Source organism: Oncorhynchus tshawytscha, linkage group LG10 (genome assembly GCF_018296145.1).
Source record: "Oncorhynchus tshawytscha isolate Ot180627B linkage group LG10, Otsh_v2.0, whole genome shotgun sequence".
Classification (NCBI taxonomy): Eukaryota; Metazoa; Chordata; class Actinopteri; order Salmoniformes; family Salmonidae; genus Oncorhynchus; species Oncorhynchus tshawytscha.
In genome coordinates, this window is record NC_056438.1 from 3,524,310 (window position 1) to 3,543,431 (window position 19,122).

At 49.5% G+C, this 19,122-nt stretch overlaps 1 long non-coding RNA gene and 1 pseudogene across 1 annotated transcript; both read right to left on the reverse strand.

Annotated features, from left to right (window-relative positions):
- The window catches only part of LOC112237311, a 30,483-nt pseudogene that overhangs the window by 9,135 nt on the left and 2,226 nt on the right, over positions 1-19,122 (reverse strand).
- LOC121847377 lies at positions 3,183-3,605 on the reverse strand. Its single transcript, XR_006084248.1, has 2 exons — positions 3,293-3,605; positions 3,183-3,245 (listed from the first exon to the last, which is right to left on the reverse strand). It is a non-coding gene; the product is annotated as an uncharacterized LOC121847377 (long non-coding RNA).

The window sequence follows — 19,122 nt, forward strand, 5'->3', positions numbered from 1 at the left end:
GAGAGGAGAGGAGACAGAGAGGGGAGAGAGGAGAGGAGACAGAGGAGAGAGGAGAGGAGACAGAGAGGAGAGAGGAGAGGAGACAGAGAGGAGAGAGGAGAGGAGACAGAGAGGAGAGAGGAGAGGAGACAGAGAGGGGAGAGAGCAGAGGAGACAGAGAGGGGAGAGAGCAGAGGAGACAGAGAGGGGAGAGAGCAGAGGAGACAGAGAGGGGAGAGAGCAGAGGAGACAGAGAGGGGAGAGAGGAGAGGAGACAGAGGGGAGAGAGGAGAGGAGACAGAGGGGAGAGAGGAGAGGAGACAGAGAGGAGAGGAGACAGAGAGGGGAGAGAGGAGAGGAGACAGAGAGGGGAGAGAGGAGAGGAGACAGAGAGGGGAGAGAGGAGAGGAGACAGAGAGGGGAGAGAGGAGAGGAGACAGAGAGGGGAGAGAGGAGAGGAGACAGAGAGGGGAGAGAGGAGAGGAGACAGAGAGGGGAGAGAGGAGAGGAGACAGAGAGGGGAGAGAGGAGAGGAGACAGAGAGGGGAGAGAGGAGAGGAGACAGAGAGGGGAGAGAGGAGAGGAGACAGAGAGGGAGAGAGGAGAGGAGACAGAGAGGGGAGAGAGGAGAGGAGACAGAGAGGGGAGAGAGGAGAGGAGACAGAGAGGGGAGAGAGGAGAGGAGACAGAGAGGGGAGAGAGGAGAGGAGACAGAGAGGGGAGAGAGGAGAGGAGACAGAGAGGGGAGAGAGGAGACGGAGAGAGGGAGGAGACAGAGAGGAGAGGAGACAGAGAGGAGAGGAGACAGAGAGGAGAGGAGACAGAGAGGAGAGGAGACAGAGAGGAGAGGAGACAGAGAGGAGAGGAGACAGAGAGGAGAGGAGACAGAGAGGAGAGGAGACAGAGAGGAGAGGAGACAGAGAGGAGAGGAGACAGAGAGGAGAGGAGACAGAGAGGAGAGGAGACAGAGAGGAGAGGAGACAGAGAGGAGAGGAGACAGAGTGGAGAGGAGACAGAGTGGAGAGGAGACAAAGAGGAGAGGAGACAAAGAGGAGAGGAGACAGAGAGGAGAGGAGACAGAGAGGAGAGGAGACAGAGAGGAGAGGAGACAGAGAGGAGAGGAGACAGAGAGGAGAGGAGACAGAGAGGAGAGGAGACAGAGAGGAGAGGAGACAGAGAGGAGAGGAGACAGAGTGGAGAGGAGACAGAGTGGAGAGGAGACAGAGAGGAGAGGAGACAGAGAGGAGAGGAGACAGAGAGGAGAGGAGACAGAGAGGAGAGGAGACAGAGAGGAGAGGAGACAGAGAGGAGAGGAGACAGAGAGGAGAGGAGACAGAGAGGAGAGGAGACAGAGAGGAGAGGAGACAGAGAGGAGAGGAGACAGAGAGGAGAGGAGACAGAGAGGAGAGGAGACAGAGAGGAGAGGAGACAGAGAGAGAGAGAAAAGAGAGAGAGAAAGGAGAGAGAAAGAGAGAAAAGAGAGAGAAAAGAGAGAGAGAGGGAGGAGAGACAGACGAGAGAGACGAGAGAGGAGAGAAAAGAGAGAGATGAGAGAGATAAGGGCAACTAGATGAATACAAACAGCATTGTAAACAGAACCAATATGTATCTGTTTAGTAATCTTCCCCATTGTCACTATGTTATAAACCGCTGCTCATTTCTAACAGTTTCCTGTTTGTCGTTTGCTTCTTCTCACTTGCTTAGGCAATGTAAACATGTTCTCCTTGGTTTCCTAGCCGACAGTGTAAATATTGAGACGGTTTCGGGGAGGGAGCGGTGCGTTCACACCTGAGATTCCACCCTGGAGCGACGGGAGAGAGAGAACAAGGGAACGAGACCGGCTCGTGTAGGAACGAGGGCAGCTTACTGAGGACAACTCTGGTTGTGTCCCAAAAACGGCAGCCTATTCCCTGTGAACGATTATGGAGCAAGTGAACTAAGTAGTGAACTAAGTAGCTAACTAAGTAGCGAACTAAGTAGCGAACTAAGTAGCGAACTAAGTAGCGAACTAAGTATGTAGGGAATAGGGTGCCATTTGGGAATCAGAGAGTTCTACATTTCTCAAAGATTTACCTCATTGAACTATACTGATAAAGCCCTCAACACCTCGGACACACACACACACACACACAGCAACAGGGCGGGCGGGGTTAGTCTGTCACTAACTCAACTGACAGAAACGAGAGCAACACACACACACCAGGGTTCAGTATTCCTGTCAGGGTTTCCGTTAACCGGTAATTAGCGTCTTTTGGCCCCAAAAATTATAACGAAAAGCCGACAATAAAACATTAAGTCGATGGAAAGACACTTGATTCATAGTGACGCACCGCTCTAGAGCTGCCGCTATTGGAGGGCCCGAGTGACACACCTCGCTCTAGAGCTGCCGCTATTGGAGGGCCCGAGTGACACGCCTCGCTCTAGAGCTGCCGCTATTGGAGGGCCCGAGTGACACGCCTCGCTCTAGAGCTGCCGCTATTGGAGGGCCCGAGTGACACGCCTCGCTCTAGAGCTGCCGCTATTGGAGGGCCCGAGTGACACGCCTCGCTCTAGAGCTGCCGCTATTGGAGGGCCCGAGTGACACACCGCTCTAGAGCTGCCGCTATTGGAGGGCCCGAGTGACACACCGCTCTAGAGCTGCCGCTATTGGAGGGCCCGAGTGACACACCGCTCTAGAGCTGCTGCTATTGGAGGGCCCGAGTGACACACCGCTCTAGAGCTGCTGCTATTGGAGGGCCTGAGTGACACGCCTCGCTCTAGAGCTGCTGCTATTGGAGGGCCTGAGTCTGTAGGGTGGCGACGGCGGAGAACAAGGTCCTAGGATTTCCTCTGTTGTCCATCAGAGTAAAAAGGTGCATGTTAGTCAAATAACAAGCCTGGTGCTCTTTACAGGCCAGGGGCCCACCCCCTCTTTACAGGCCAGGGGCCCACCCCCTCTTTACAGGCCAGGGGCCCACCCCTCTTTACAGGCCAGGGGCCCACCCTCTTTACAGGCCAGGGGCCCACCCCTCTTTACAGGCCAGGGGCCCACCCCTCTTTACAGGCCAGGGGCCCACCCCCTCTTTACAGGCCAGGGGCCCACCCCCTCTTTACAGGCCAGTACTTTTCAAGCAGAGTGGGAAGAGAGAGAGACACACACACGTGTTGACTTTTGGCTCATTCATGGATTTCCTAATGCGTCCTCAATGTGAGAGTTTTTTTCCCCAGAAGGATTTTAAAGTTCAAGAAGACAATTTTTGAGCTCCTTATTCAATGTTTGTTTAATCCTGTTGACCCTAATGAACCAATCCTCCTGAGTAAAACGTGTTTAAACCTGTTGACCCTAATGAACCAATCCTCCTGAGTAAAACGTGTTTAAACCTGTTGACCCTAATGAACCAATCCTCCTGAGTAAAACGTGTTTAATCCTGTTGACCCTAATGAACCAATCCTCCTGAGTAAAACGTGTTTAAACCTGTTGACCCTAATGAACCAATCCTCCTGAGTAAAACGTGTTTAAACCTGTTGAAAAGGAGATTACCACCTCAAAAACAAAAAAGTTATTCAAGAATAATGCATATGAAACACAAATTGCATTTCCCAGCCAAGGGAGGAGGGGGGCCCTGAGGTAAAGGAGGGGGCCGGAGGTAAAGGGAGGGGGCCCTGATGTAAAGGAGGGGGCCCTGAGGTAAAGGTTTATCAGTTTATGTCCCTCTCTCCTTGGTCAATACATATTTCATATCCTTCCCTTTCTCTGAAACAGAGCAGTGTGGATATCAGCCTTACCTTGCTGGTCAGGGCAGACCAGACTTTCAGAGTGTTGTCATCAGGGTAGCAGTGTGGATATCAGTCTTACCAACAGGGTAGCAGTGTGGATATCAGCCTTACCAACAGGGTAGCAGTGTGGATATCAGCCTTACCAACAGGGTAGCAGTGTGGATATCAGTCTTACCAACAGGGTAGCAGTGTGGATATCAGCCTTACCAACAGGGTAACAGTGTGGATATCAGCCTTACCAACAGGGTAGCAGTGTGGATATCAGCCTTACCAACAGGGTAACAGTGTGGATATCAGCCTTACCAACAGGGTAGCAGTGTGGATATCAGCCTTACCAACAGGGTAGCAGTGTGGATATCAGCCTTACCAACAGGGTAGCAGTGTGGATATCAGCCTTACCAACAGGGTAGCAGTGTGGATATCAGCCTTACCAACAGGGTAGCAGTGTGGATATCAGCCTTACCAACAGGGTAACAGTGTGGATATCAGCCTTACCAACAGGGTAGCAGTGTGGATATCAGTCTTACCTTGCTGGTCAGGGCAGACCAGACTTTCAGACTGTTGTCATCAGATCCACTGACGATGAGGTCACCACAGAACTGCAGACATGTGATCACATGATCATCGTGACCCTTCAGGACCTGTGAGGGGGGAGGGTGGGGCATTGTGAGTGAGTTATAGGATTGGTAAAGAGAGATTAAACAAATACAAGCTTTTAATCCAAGTTAGAACTGTATCCACTTACGGAAACAGTTTAGGAACCAAACCCGAGGAACAGTTTCTATATCGGAGAAATTTCGTGTCACTCCGTTTTAAAAACGGTTAGCGGCAGAATCGGCCTAGTGAATACACACCTGTATGCCTTTACCTGACCCCTCAACACACACACCTGTATACCTTTACCTGACCCCTCAACACACACACACCTGTATACCTTTACCTGACCCCTCAACACACACACACACACACACACACACCTGTATACCTTTACCTGACCCCTCAACACACACACACACACACACACACACACCTGTATACCTTTACCTGACCCCTCAACATACACACACACCTGTATACCTTTACCTGACCCCTCAACACACACACACACACCTGTATACCTTTACCTGACCCCTCAACACACACACACACACCTGTATACCTTTACCTGACCCCTCAACACACACACACACACCTGTATACCTTTACCTGACCCCTCAACACACACACACCTGTATACCTTTACCTGACCCCTCAACACACACACACACCTGTATACCTTTACCTGACCCCTCAACACACACACACCTGTATACCTTTACCTGACCCCTCAACACACACACTACCTGACCCCTTCACTCACACACACCTTTACCTGACCCCTCAACACACACAGAGACACACCCATAGTGAGGTGATATCCTCAGTCCTCTCTATATAATACCTTAGGTGAGGTGATATCCCCAATCCTCTCTATATAATACCTTAGGTGAGGTGATATCCCCAGTCCTCTCTATATAATACCTTAGGTGAGGTGATATCCCCAGTCCTCTCTATATAATACCTTAGGTGAGGTGATATCCTCAGTCCTCTCTATATAATACCTTAGGTGAGGTGATATCCCCAGTCCTCTCTATATAATACCTTAGGTGAGGTGATATCCCCAGTCCTCTCTATATAATACCTTAGGTGAGGTGATATCCTCAGTCCTCTCTATATAATACCTTAGGTGAGGTGATATCCCCAGTCCTCTCTATATAATACCTTAGGTGAGGTGATATCCCCAGTCCTCTCTATATAATACCTTAGGTGAGGTGATATCCCCAGTCCTCTCTATATAATACCTTAGGTGAGGTGATATCCCCAGTCCTCTCTATATAATACCTTAGGTGAGGTGATATCCCCAGTCCTCTCTATATAATACCTTAGGTGAGGTGATATCCCCAGTCCTCTCTATATAATACCTTAGGTGAGGTGATATCTCCAGTCCTCCAGTTGCTCTCTATCCGGTGTTGTTGTACGTAGGCACTCTTCCAGGGGGAGTGGAGGAACCCAGGTTTTAGAGTCTTCCTCCTCTGAACAACCAGGGACTCTTCTATACCTGGGAACACAGGGTTAAGTAACTTATCACAATATACTTCATTTATCTGACGCTCTTAACCAGAGCAACCTACAGATGTTTCTAGCTAGTCGGCTCGGGGATTTGAACCGGCGCCCTTTCGGGTTTTACCTAGCCTCTTAAACGCTAGGCTAGCTGCTATAGAACCTATATACTTACACACACATTAAGACATAAATATGAGGCGTTAGCAATAGCATTGTCACAAAGAGAGCGATACAGAGGGGGCAAAAATAAATGACAAACTGATAGGCTAACATCAAGCATCTTCGCTATCGCTAGCCCCTATAGCTCAAATGGGTAATATATGCTAGAGGTATGGAGGTAATATAATGCTATCTATAGCTCAGCCCCTAGCCCTTCTTGGTATGGAGGTAATATAATGCTAACGCTAGCCCCTATTGGTATGGAGGTAATATAATAGCTCTATTGGTATGGAGGTAATATAATGCTAACGCTAGCCCTATTGGTATGGAGGTAATATAATCTTGGTATGGAGGCTCATTGGTATGGAGGTAATATAATGCTAACGCTAGCCCCTATAGCCTATTGGTATGGAGGTAATATAATGCTAACGCTAGCCCCTATATGGAGCCCCTTGGTATGGAGGTAATAATGCTAACGCTAGCCCTAAAGCTCATTGGTATCGGAGGTAATATAATGCTAACGCTAGCCCCTATTGGTATGGAGCTCATTGCTACGCTAGCCCCTAAAGCTCATTGGTATGGATAACATAATGCTACCGCTAGCCCCTATAGCTCATTGGTATGGAGGTAATATGCTACCGCTAGCCCCTATAGCTCATTGGTATGGAGGTAATATAATTCTAACGCTAGCCCCTATAGCTCATTGGTATGGAGGTAATGCTATCGCTAGCCCCTATTGGTACGGAGGTAATATAATGCTAACGCTAGCCCCTATTGGTATGGAGGTAATAATATGCTACCGCTAGCCCCTATAGCTCATTGGTATGGAGGTAATAATATGCTACCGCTAGCCCCTATAGCTCATTGGTAAGGAGGTAATATAATTCTAACGCTAGCCCCTATAGCTCATTGGTATGGAGGTAATGCTATCGCTAGCCCCTATTGGTACGGAGGTAATATAATGCTAACGCTAGCCCCTATTGGTATGGAGGTAATAATATGCTAACGCTAGCCCCTAAAGCTCATTGGTATGGAGGTAACATAATGCTACCGCTAGCCCCTATAGCTCATTGGTATGGAGGTAATAATATGCTACCGCTAGCCCCTATAGCTCATTGGTATGGAGGTAATAATATGCTACCGCTAGCCCCTATAGCTCATTGGTATGGAGGTAATTCCAAAATCATGGGCATTAATATGGAGTTGGTACCCCTTTGCTGCTATAACAGCCTCCACTCTTCTGGGAAGGCTTTCCACTAGATGATGGAACATTGCTGTGGGGACGTGCTCCCATTCAGCCACAAGAGCATTAGTCGGCACTGATTTTGGGCGATTAAGGCCTGGCTCACAGTCGGCGTTCCAATTCATCCCAAAGGTGTTCGATGGGTTGAAGTCAGGGCTCTATGCAGACCAGTCAAGTTCTTCCCCACCCATCTCAACAAACCATTTCTTTATGGACCTCGCTTTGTGCACGGGGGCATTGTCATACCGAAACAGGAAAGGACCTTTCCCAAACTGTTGCCACAAACCTGGAAGCACAGAATCATCTTGAATAGAATTCTATGCTGTAGAGTTAAGATTCCCTTCACTAAGGGGTCAGAACCATGAAAAACAGCCCCAGACCATTATTCCTCTTCCTTCGCCAAACCCAGATACGTCCGTCCATCACGACAGAGAACACGATTCCACTGCTCCAGAGTCCAATGGCGGCCAGCTTTACACCACTCCAGCTGACAATTGGAATTGCTCATGGTGATCTTAGGCTTGTGTGCGGCTGCTCGGCCACGGAAACCCATTTCACGAAGCTCCAGACAAACAGTTCTTGTGCTGATGTTGCTCCCAGAGGCAGTTTGGAACTCGGTAGTGAGGTTTGCAACCGAGGACAGATCATTTTTACGCACTTCAGCGGTCCTGTTCTGTGAGCTTCTGTGGCCTACCACTTTGCGGCTGAGCCGTTGTTGCTCCTAGATGTCTCCACCTATCAATAACAGCTCTTACAGTTGACCGGGGCAGCTCTAGCAGGGTTGAAATTTGACTGATTTGTTGGAAAGGTTTCACCCTATGACGGTGCCATGTTGAAAGTCACTGAACTCTTCATTAAGGCCATTCTACTGCCAATGTTTGTTTATGGAGATTGCATGGCGGTGTGCTTGATTTTATACACCTGTCAGCAACGGGTGTGGCTGAAATAGACAAATTCACTAATTTGAAGGGGTGTCCACATACCTTTTTACAGTATATACAGTAGCTGCCATTTCATAGGTATGGCTGTAATGCTAACGCTAGCTGCCATTTCATAGGTATGGCTGTAATGCTAACGCTAGCTGCCATTTCATAGGTATGGCTGTAATGCTAACGCTAGCTGCCATTTCATAGGTATGGCTGTAATGCTAACGCTAGCTGCCATTTCATAGGTATGGCTGTAATGCTAACGCTAGCTGCCATTTCATAGGTATGGCTGTAATGCTAACGCTAGCTGCCATTTCATAGGTATGGCTGTAATGCTAACGCTAGCTGCCATTTCATAGGTATGGCTGTAATGCTAACGCTAGCTGCCATTTCATAGGTATGGCTGTAATGCTAACGCTAGCTGCCATTTCATAGGTATGGCTGTAATGCTAACGCTAGCTGCCATTTCATAGGTATGGCTGTAATGCTAAACGCCATTTCTAGCTGCCATTTGCTAATAGGTCATGGCTGTAATGCTAACGCTAGCTGCCATTTCATAGGTATGGCTGTAATGTTGCTAGCTGCCATTTCATAGGTATGGCTGTAATGCTAACGCTAGCTGCCATTTCATAGGTATGGCTGTAATGCTAACGCTAGCTGCCATTTCATAGGTATGGCTGTAATGCTAACGCTAGCTGCCATTTCATAGGTATGGCTGTAATGCTAACGCTAGCTGCCATTTCATAGGTATGGCTGTAATGCTAACGCTAGCTGCCATTTCATAGGTATGGCTGTAATGCTAACGCTAGCTGCCATTTCATAGGTATGGCTGTAATGCTAACGCTAGCTGCCATTTCATAGGTATGGCTGTAATGCTAACGCTAGCTGCCATTTCATAGGTATGGCTGTAATGCTAACGCTAGCTGCCATTTCAGGTATGGCTGTAATGCTAACGCTGTAGGTATGGCTGTAATGCTAACGCTGAGGTATGGCTGTAATGTTGATGCTAACTGCCCTTTCATAGGCATGGCTGTAATGCTACCGCTAGCTGCCATTTCATAGGTATGGCTGTAATGCTACCGCTAGCTGCCATTTCATAGGTATGGCTGTAATGCTAACTGCTATTCCATTGGTAATGCTAACGCTAGCTGCCATTTCATAGGTATGGCTGTAATGCTAACTGCTATTCCATTGGTAAGGCTGTAATGCTAACGCTAGCTGCTATTCCATTGGTATGGCTGTTATGTTAGTGGTGAATCCTAGCTGACTGGCAGAGAGCCCAGTGCTACTCACAGACGGATGCAGTGATAGGCTGTTGCAGCACTGCAGAGTGGAGGAGTGGTCAGGTGTGTGTGTCTATATTAAAAGGAGAGTTAAGGTTTTTGCTCAGGTAGTTTAATATAAACGCCAGTGTATGCCTTTACGTGAGGGTGTGGCTACAGACATCCAATAATGAGTTCTACTATGTAAATCCATGGTGTGTGTGTGTGGTACCCTCCTCTGTGTGTGCGGTACCCTCCTGTGTGTGTGTGCGTTACCCTCCTCTGTGTGTGTGTGTGTGTGTGTGTGCGTTACCCTCTGTGTGTGTGTGTGTGTGTGTGTGTGTGTGTGTGTGTGTGTGTGTGTGTGTGTGGTACGTACCCTCCTCCCTACACTTCTCCCTCCACAGAAGGTTATCCTCGGCCAGTATCCTCCAATAGGAACAGGTCTGAGCAGCATGCATCAGATCTCTGGGCTCCAGGAACGTCAGGACATACAGGGCCAACTACAGGAGACACAGTCATATCAACATCAGGACACACAGGGCCAACTACAGGAGACGTCATATCAACATCAGGACACACAGGGCCAACTACAGGAGACACACAGTCATATCAACGTCAGGACACACAGGGCCAACTACAGGAGACACACAGTCATATCAACGCCAGGACACACAGGGCCAACTACAGGAGACACACAGGGCCAACTACAGGAGGAGACACACAGTCAGGAGACACAGTCATATCAACATCAGGACACACAGGGCCAACTACAGGAGACACAGTCATATCAACGTCAGGACACACAGGGCCAACTACAGGAGACACAGTCATATCAACATCAGGACACACAGGGCCAACTACAGGAGACACAGTCATATCCAACAGGGCCAACTACAGGAGACACACAGGGCCAACTACAGGAGACACAGTCATATCAACATCAGGACACACAGGGCCAACTACAGGAGACACAGTCATATCAACATCAGGACACACAGGGCCAACTACAGGAGACACACAGGGCCAACTACAGGAGACACACAGTCATATCAACGTCAGGACACACAGGGCCAACTACAGGAGACACAGTCATATCAACATCAGGACACACAGGGCCAACTACAGGGAGACAGGACACACAGGGCCAACTCATATCAACATCAGGACACACAGGGCCAACTACAGGAGACACAGTCATATCAACGTCAGGACACACAGGGCCAACTACAGGAGACACAGTCATATCAACATCAGGACATACAGGGCCAACTACAGGAGACACAGTCATATCAACATCAGGACACACAGGGCCAACTACAGGAGACACACAGGGCCAACTCATAGACACACGTCATCAACGTCAGGACACACAGGGCCAACTACAGGAGACACAGTCATATCAACATCAGGACACACAGGGCCAACTACAGGAGACACACAGTCATATCAACGTCAGGACACACAGGGCCAACTACAGGAGACACACAGGGCCAACTACAGGAGACACACAGTCATATCAACGTCAGGACACACAGGGCCAACTACAGGAGACACACAGGGCCAACTACAGGACACACAGACAGGACACAGGGCCAACTACAGGAGACACACAGTCATATCAACGTCAGGACACACAGAGGCCAACTACAGGAGACACACAGTCATATCAACGTCAGGACACACAGGGCCAACTACAGGAGACACAGTCATATCACACATCAGGACACACAGGGCCAACTACAGGAGACACACAGTCATATCAACGTCAGGACACACAGGGCCAACTACAGGAGACACACAGGGCCACTACAGGGCCAACTACAGGAGACACACAGTCATATCAACGTCAGGACACACAGGGCCAACTACAGGAGACACACAGTCATATCAACGTCAGGACACACAGGGCCAACTACAGGACACACACAGGGCCAACTACAGGAGACACACAGGGACACACAGGGCCAACTACAGGAGACACACAGGGCCAACTACAGGAGACACACAGGGCCAACTACAGGGAGACACACAGTCATATCAGGGCCAACTACAGGACACACACACACACACACACAGGGCCAACTACAGGACACACACAGGGCCAACTACAGGAGACACACAGTCACATCACACAGGGCCAACTACAGGACACACAGGGCCAACTACAGGAGAGACACAGTCACACACACAGGGCCACTACAGGACACACAGGGCCAACTACAGGGAGACACACACACACAGGGCCAACTACAGGGAGACACACAGGGCCAACTACAGGAGAGACACACACACACACACAGGGCCAACTACAGGAGAGACACACACACACAGGGCCACACAGGGCACAACACAGGGCCAACTACACACACACACACACAGGGCCAACTACAGGAGAGACACACACACACACACACACACACAGGGCCACACACAGGGCCAACTACAGGGAGACACAGGGCCAACTACACACACACACACACAGGGCCAACTACAGGAGACACACACACACACACAGGGCCAACACAGGGCAGGGCCAACTACAGGAGACACACACACACACACACACACACACAGGGCCAACTACAGGAGAGACACACACACACACACACAGGGCCAACTACAGGGAGACACACACACACACACAGGGCCAACTACAGGAGAGACACACACACACACACACACACAGGGCCAACTACAGGAGACACACACACACACACACACACACCAACTACAGGAGAGACACACACACACACACACACAGGGCCAACTACAGGAGAGACACACACACACACACACACACACAGGGCCAACTACAGGGAGACACACACACACACACACACACAGGGCCAACACACACACACACACAGGGCCAACTACAGGAGAGACACACACACAGGGCCAACACAGGAGACACCAACACAGGAGGAGAGACACACACACACACACACACACACACACACAGGGCCAACTACAGGGAGACACACACACACACACACAGGGCCAACTACAGGAGAGACACACACACACACAGGGCCAACTACAGGAGAGACACACACACACAGGGCCAACTACAGGAGAGACACACACACACACACACACACACACACACACACAGGGCCAACTACAGGAGAGACACACACACACACACACAGGGCCAACTACAGGAGAGACACACACACACACAGGGCCAACTACAGGAGAGACACACATTCATATCACTGACCGGATCACAACTTAACTCACAATCACATCTATATGCCAGAACAGTGATGCCTGACATCATGGATTTGAACTGGGCTCAAGTGGCAGATGTGTGTGTGTGTGTGTCAGCGTGTGTGTGTGAGCGTGTGTGTCCTCTCACCTCTTTGGGCAGCAGGGAGATGAAGTCTCGTTGGAACTGAGGCTCAATAACCTGCATCATGTGCTTCACCTGATTGGACTCACAGCTGTCAATCAAGTCATCCAGAGCCAATAGGCGCTCAGGACCCTCCACGCCTACAAGAAGGGGGAGGGGCATCAATACATATTTGATCAAAACTGTCAAGGCAAAAAGGGTGGCTACTTTGAAGAACCTCAAATATAAATCAATTGATTTGTTTAACACTTATTTTGGTTACGTGTGGAAGACGGAACACTGGGAATCAGAAAGATTAACATTCCTTCCTGTGTTCACCATTCATTCATACCCCAGAACCAGAGAGGGAGGGAGGGTCCATTCATTAATACCCCAGAACCAGAGAGGGAGGGAGGGTCCATTCATTCATACCCCAGAACCAGAGAGGGAGGGAGGGTCCATTCATTCATACCCCAGAACCAGAGAGGGAGGGAGGGTCCATTCATTCATACCCCAGAACCAGAGAGGGAGGGAGGGTCCATTCATTCATACCCCAGAACCAGAGAGGGAGGAGGGTCCATTCATTAATACCCCAGAACCAGAGAGGGAGGGAGGGTCCATTCATTAATACCCCAGAACCACAGAGGGAGGGAGGGTCCATTCATTCATACCCCAGAACCACAGAGGGAGGGAGGGTCCATTCATTCATACCCCAGAACCACAGAGGGAGGGAGGGTCCATTCATTCAATACCCCAGAACCAGAGAGGGAGGGAGGGTCCATTCATTAATACCCCAGAACCACCCCCAGAGGGAGGGAGGGTCCATTCATTAATACCCCAGAACCAGAGAGGGAGGGAGGGTCCATTCATTAATACCCCAGAACCAGAGAGGGAGGGAGGGTCCATTCATTAATACCCCAGAACCAGAGAGGGAGGGAGGGTCCATTCATTAATACCCCAGAACCAGAGAGGGAGGGAGGGTCCATTCATTAATACCCCAGAACCAGAGAGGGAGGGAGGGAGGGTCCATTCATTAATACCCCAGAACCAGAGAGGGAGGGAGGGTCCATTCATTCATACCCCAGAACCAGAGAGGGAGGGAGGGTCCATTCATTAATACCCCAGAACCAGAGAGGGAGGGAGGGTCCATTCATTCCAATACCCCAGAACCAGAGAGGGAGGGAGGGTCCATTCATTAATACCCCAGAACCACAGAGGGAGGGAGGGTCCATTCATTAATACCCCAGAACCACAGAGGGAGGGAGGGTCCATTCATTAATACCCCAGAACCAGAGAGGGAGGGAGGGTCCATTCATTAATACCCCAGAACCACAGAGGGAGGGAGGGTCCATTCATTAATACCCCAGAACCACAGAGGGAGGGAGGGTCCATTCATTAATACCCCAGAACCACAGAGGGAGGGAGGGTCCATTCATTAATACCCCAGAACCACAGAGGGAGGGAGGGTCCATTCATTAATACCCCAGAACCAGAGAGGGAGGGTCACACCCCAGAACCCATTCATTCATACCCCAGAACCAGGGAGGGTCCATTCATTCAGAGGGAGGGAGGGTCCATTCACCCCAGAACCAGAGAGGGAGGGAGGGTCCATTCATTCATACCCCAGAACCAGAGGGAGGGAGGGTCCATTCATTCATACCCCCCAGAACCACAGAACCAGGGAGGGAGGGTCCATTCATTCATACCCCAGAACCAGAGAGGGAGGGAGGGTCCATTCATTCATACCCCAGAACCAGAGAGGGGGGGGGAGGGTCCATTCATTCATACCCCAGAACCAGAGAGGGAGGGAGGGTCCATTCATTCATACCCCAGAACCAGAGGGGAGGGAGGGTCCATTCATTCATACCCCAGAACCAGAGGGGGAGGGAGGGTCCATTCATTCATACCCCAGAACCAGAGAGGGAGGGAGGGTCCATTCATTCATACCCCCCCAGAACCAGAGGGGGAGGGAGGGTCCATTCATTCATACCCCAGAACCAGAGAGGGAGGGAGGGTCCATTCATTCATACCCCAGAACCAGAGGGTCCATTCATTCATACCCCAGAACCAGGAGGGAGGGTCCATTCATTCATACCCCAGAACCAGAGGGGAGGGAGGGTCCATTCATTCATACCCCAGAACCAGATTCATACCCCAGGGAGGGGGGAGGGTCCATTCATTCATACCCCAGAACCAGAGAGGGAGGGAGGGTCCATTCATTAATACCCCAGAACCACAGGGAGGGAGGGTCCATTCATTCATACCCCAGAACCAGAGGGGAGGGAGGGTCCATTCATTCATACCCCAGAACCAGAGGGGAGGGAGGGTCCATTCATTCATAGGGTCCATTCATTCATACCCCAGAACCACAGAGAATTCCATACCCCAGACCACAGAGGGAGGGAGGGTCCATTCATTCATACCCCAGAACCAGAGGGAGGGAGGGTCCATTCATTCATACCCCAGAACCAGAGGGTCCATTCATTCATACCCCAGGAGGGGAGGGAGGGTCCATTCATTCATACCCCCCAGAACCAGAGAGGGAGGGAGGGTCCATTCATTAATACCCCAGAACCAGAGGGAGGGAGGGTCCATTCATTAATACCCCAGAACCAGAGTGGGAGGGAGGGTCCATTCATTAATACCCCAGAACCAGAGGGAGGGAGGGTCCATTCATTAATACCCCAGAACCAGAGAGGGAGGGAGGGTCCATTCATTCATACCCCAGAACCAGAGGGAGGGAGGGTCCATTCATTAATACCCCAGAGAGGGAGGGAGGGTCCATTCATTAATACCCCAGAACCACAGAGGGAGGGAGGGTCCATTCATTCATACCCCAGAACCACAGAGGGAGGGAGGGTCCATTCATTCATACCCCAGAACCACAGAGGGAGGGAGGGTCCATTCATTCATACCCCAGAACCACAGAGGGAGGGAGGGTCCATTCATTCATACCCCAGAACCACAGAGGGAGGGAGGGTCCATTCATTACCCCAGAACCACAGAGGAGGGAGGGTCCATTCAGATACCCCAGAACCAGAGGGAGGGAGGGTCCATTCATGAATACCCCAGAACCAGAGGGAGGGAGGGTTCAGAACCCTAGGGCTGTTCACCAGATATTAGATCCTGCTTTCTGGTAGGAGGGTAAATGAATGTAGGTGGTGCTGGAGGGAGGAGAGGTGTTTAATTATTTAATTATCTGAGGTTTGTTCCCCTCTAAATCGCACCACTCCATCCCAGAATGCCCTTCTCTCTCTCCCTCTGTTGATAAAGCACTCCAGGTTTCCCAGGGCTTCATGGCTGCTAATTAGTGGTCATTATGGAGACGCAGCAGCAGAGGGGGTGTGTCTCTCACCTGGAAGGTGTGAAGCCAGTCCTGTAGGCCGGAGGGGGCGGGCCTGAGGTGACACGTCTCCGCTGAGCTGAATGCCCATTGGCTGCTCGCAGGTCTCCAAAGGTAGTGGGAGTGGTCTGGAATGGAACGAGACTGCAGGGACTGAAGAGAGAGAGAGTATATATATATATACATAATAATGACATTTGTAATGTCTTTATTGTTTTGAAACTTCTGTATGTGTGATGTTTACTGTTAATTTTTATTGTTTTTCACTTTATTTTTCACTTTATATATTATCTACCTCACTTGCTTTGGCAATGTTAACACATGTTTCCCATGCCAATAAAGCCCTTGAATTGAATTGAAATTGAGAGAGAGAACATGAGAAAGACCGGTTGAGAATTATAATTCAAAAGGTTTTGTCAGATATTATTCATCGTATTCAGACAGGTGTTTTACATGGACGACACATTGGGGATAATATAAGTACTGGAAACAATAGAACACTATGAACTCTGGGAAACCAGGCCTGGTATTCAGAGCCGATTTTGAAAAGGCTTTTGATAAAGTACGACTAGAATTTACATATCAATTCCTGAAATATTTACATTTTGGAGAATCTCTTTTATAAATGGGTTAAAGTTATGTATAACCAGGGGTGTTAAGTACATTTAAAAAAATACTTTAAAGTACTTAAGTTGTTTTTTGGGGTATCTGTATTTTTATATATATCTCTACTTTTACTTTACTACATTTTCCCTGACACCCAAAAGTATTCATTACATTTTCACAGACAAATGATCTAATTCACACTCACTAAACAGAGAACATCCCTGGTCATCCCTACTGCCTCTGATCTGGAGGACTCACTAAACAGAGAACATCCCTGGTCATCCCTACTGCCTCTGATCTGGAGGACTCACTAAACAGAGAACATCCCTGGTCTTCCCTAATGCCTCTGATCTGGAGGACTCACTAAACAGAGAACATCCCTGGTCATCCCTACTGCCTCTGATCTGGAGGACTCACTAAACAGAGAACATCCCTGGTCTTCCCTAATGCCTCTGATCTGGAGGACTCACTAAACAGAGAACATCCCTGGTCATCCCTACTGCCTCTGATCTGGAGGACTCACTAAACAGAGAACATCCCTGGTCATCCCTACTGCCTCTGATCTGGAGGACTCACTAAACACAAATAACGATGCTTCGGTGGGTGATTGTTGTTGATGTGTGCAGAGGGTCCCTGGTTCGGGTATGGGCGAGGGGACGGTCTAAAGTTATACTGTTACACTAGGGTCCCTGGTTCGGCTACCTTCCTCTAACCACTTGCCTCTAACCACTAGGCTAGCTGCCTCTAACCACTAGGCTACCTGCCTCTAACCACTAGGCTACCTGCCGCTAACCACTAGGCTACCTGCCGCTAACCACTAGGCTACCTGCCGCTAACCACTAGGCTACCTGCCGCTAACCACTAGGCTACCTGCCGCTAACCACTAGGCTACCTGCCGCTAACCACCAGGCTACCTGCCGCTAACCACCAGGCTACCTGCCGCTAACCACTAGGCTACCTGCCGCTAACCACTAGGCTACCTGCCGCTAACCACTAGGCTACCTGCCGCTAACCACCAGGCTACCTGCCTCTAACCACCAGGCTACCTGCCTCTAACCACTAGGCTACCTGCCTCTAACCACTAGGCTACCTGCCTCTAACCACTAGGCTACCTGCCTCTAACCACTAGGCTACCTGCCTCTAACCACTAGGCTACCTGCCTCTAACCACTAGGCTACCTGCCTCTAACCACTAGGCTACCTGCCTCTAACCACTAGGCTACCTGCCTCTAACCACTAGGCTACCTGCCTCTAACCACTCAGGCTACCTGCCTCTAACCACTAGGCTACCTGCCTCTAACCACTAGGCTACCTGCCTCTAACCACTAGGCTACCTGCCTCTAACCACTAGGCTACCTGCCTCTAACCACTAGGCTACCTCACACCATTCTTTTCAAACCACAATCTGAATCCCTCCACAGCCTCAGAGGATCTAGATACTTTTAGAATTAGAATCCCTCCATGACCTCAGAGGATCTAGATACTTTTAGAATTAGAATCCCTCCACAGCCTCAGAGGATCTAGATACTTTTAGAATTAGAATCCCTCCATGACCTCATAGAGGATCTAGCTACTTTTAGAATCTGAATCCCTCCACAGCCTCAGAGGATCTAGATACTTTTAGAATTAGAATCCCTCCATGACCTCAGAGGATCTAGATACTTTTAGAATTAGAATCCCTCCACAGCCTCAGAGGATCTAGATACTGTTTTTAACCTCTGGATTACGATCATTGTGCTATATTATATATTGATCACAACAAATAGACACCTTTTACATTACCATGTAGTTGACCAATTAAATGGTCAATTATATGAGCACAAATATTCAATTTCACCAGGAATGGCAAGCTAGACAAATTTAAAAAATGGGCCTATTTATATAATGAACATGCATTCAGAGGGGAGAAGTTATTAAATATTAAAGCATTGGACCTCTCACTAAAGGCTTGAGTCACACAAAAACTATATACTTAAATCCGAAACAGTTCCCAGCACATAAGGCTGGTCATGGATCACATCAACACCATTATCCCAGACACCCTGGACCCACTCCAATTTGCATACCGCCTCAACAGACCCGCAGATGATGCGATCTCTATTGCACTCCACACTGCCATTTCCCACCTGGACAAAAGGAACACCTATGTGAGAATGTTGTTCATTGACTACAGCTCAGGGTTCAACAACACAGTCCCCACAAAGCTCACCACTAAGCTAAACACCTTCCTCTGCAACTGAATCCTAGACTTCCTGATGGGCCGCCCCCAGGTGGTAAGGGTAGGCAACAACACATCTGCCACGCTGATCCACAACACTGGGGCCCCTCAGGGTGTGTGCTTAGTCCCCTTCTGTACTCCCTGTTCACCCACTCCAATACCATCATTAAGTTTGCTGATGACACAACAGT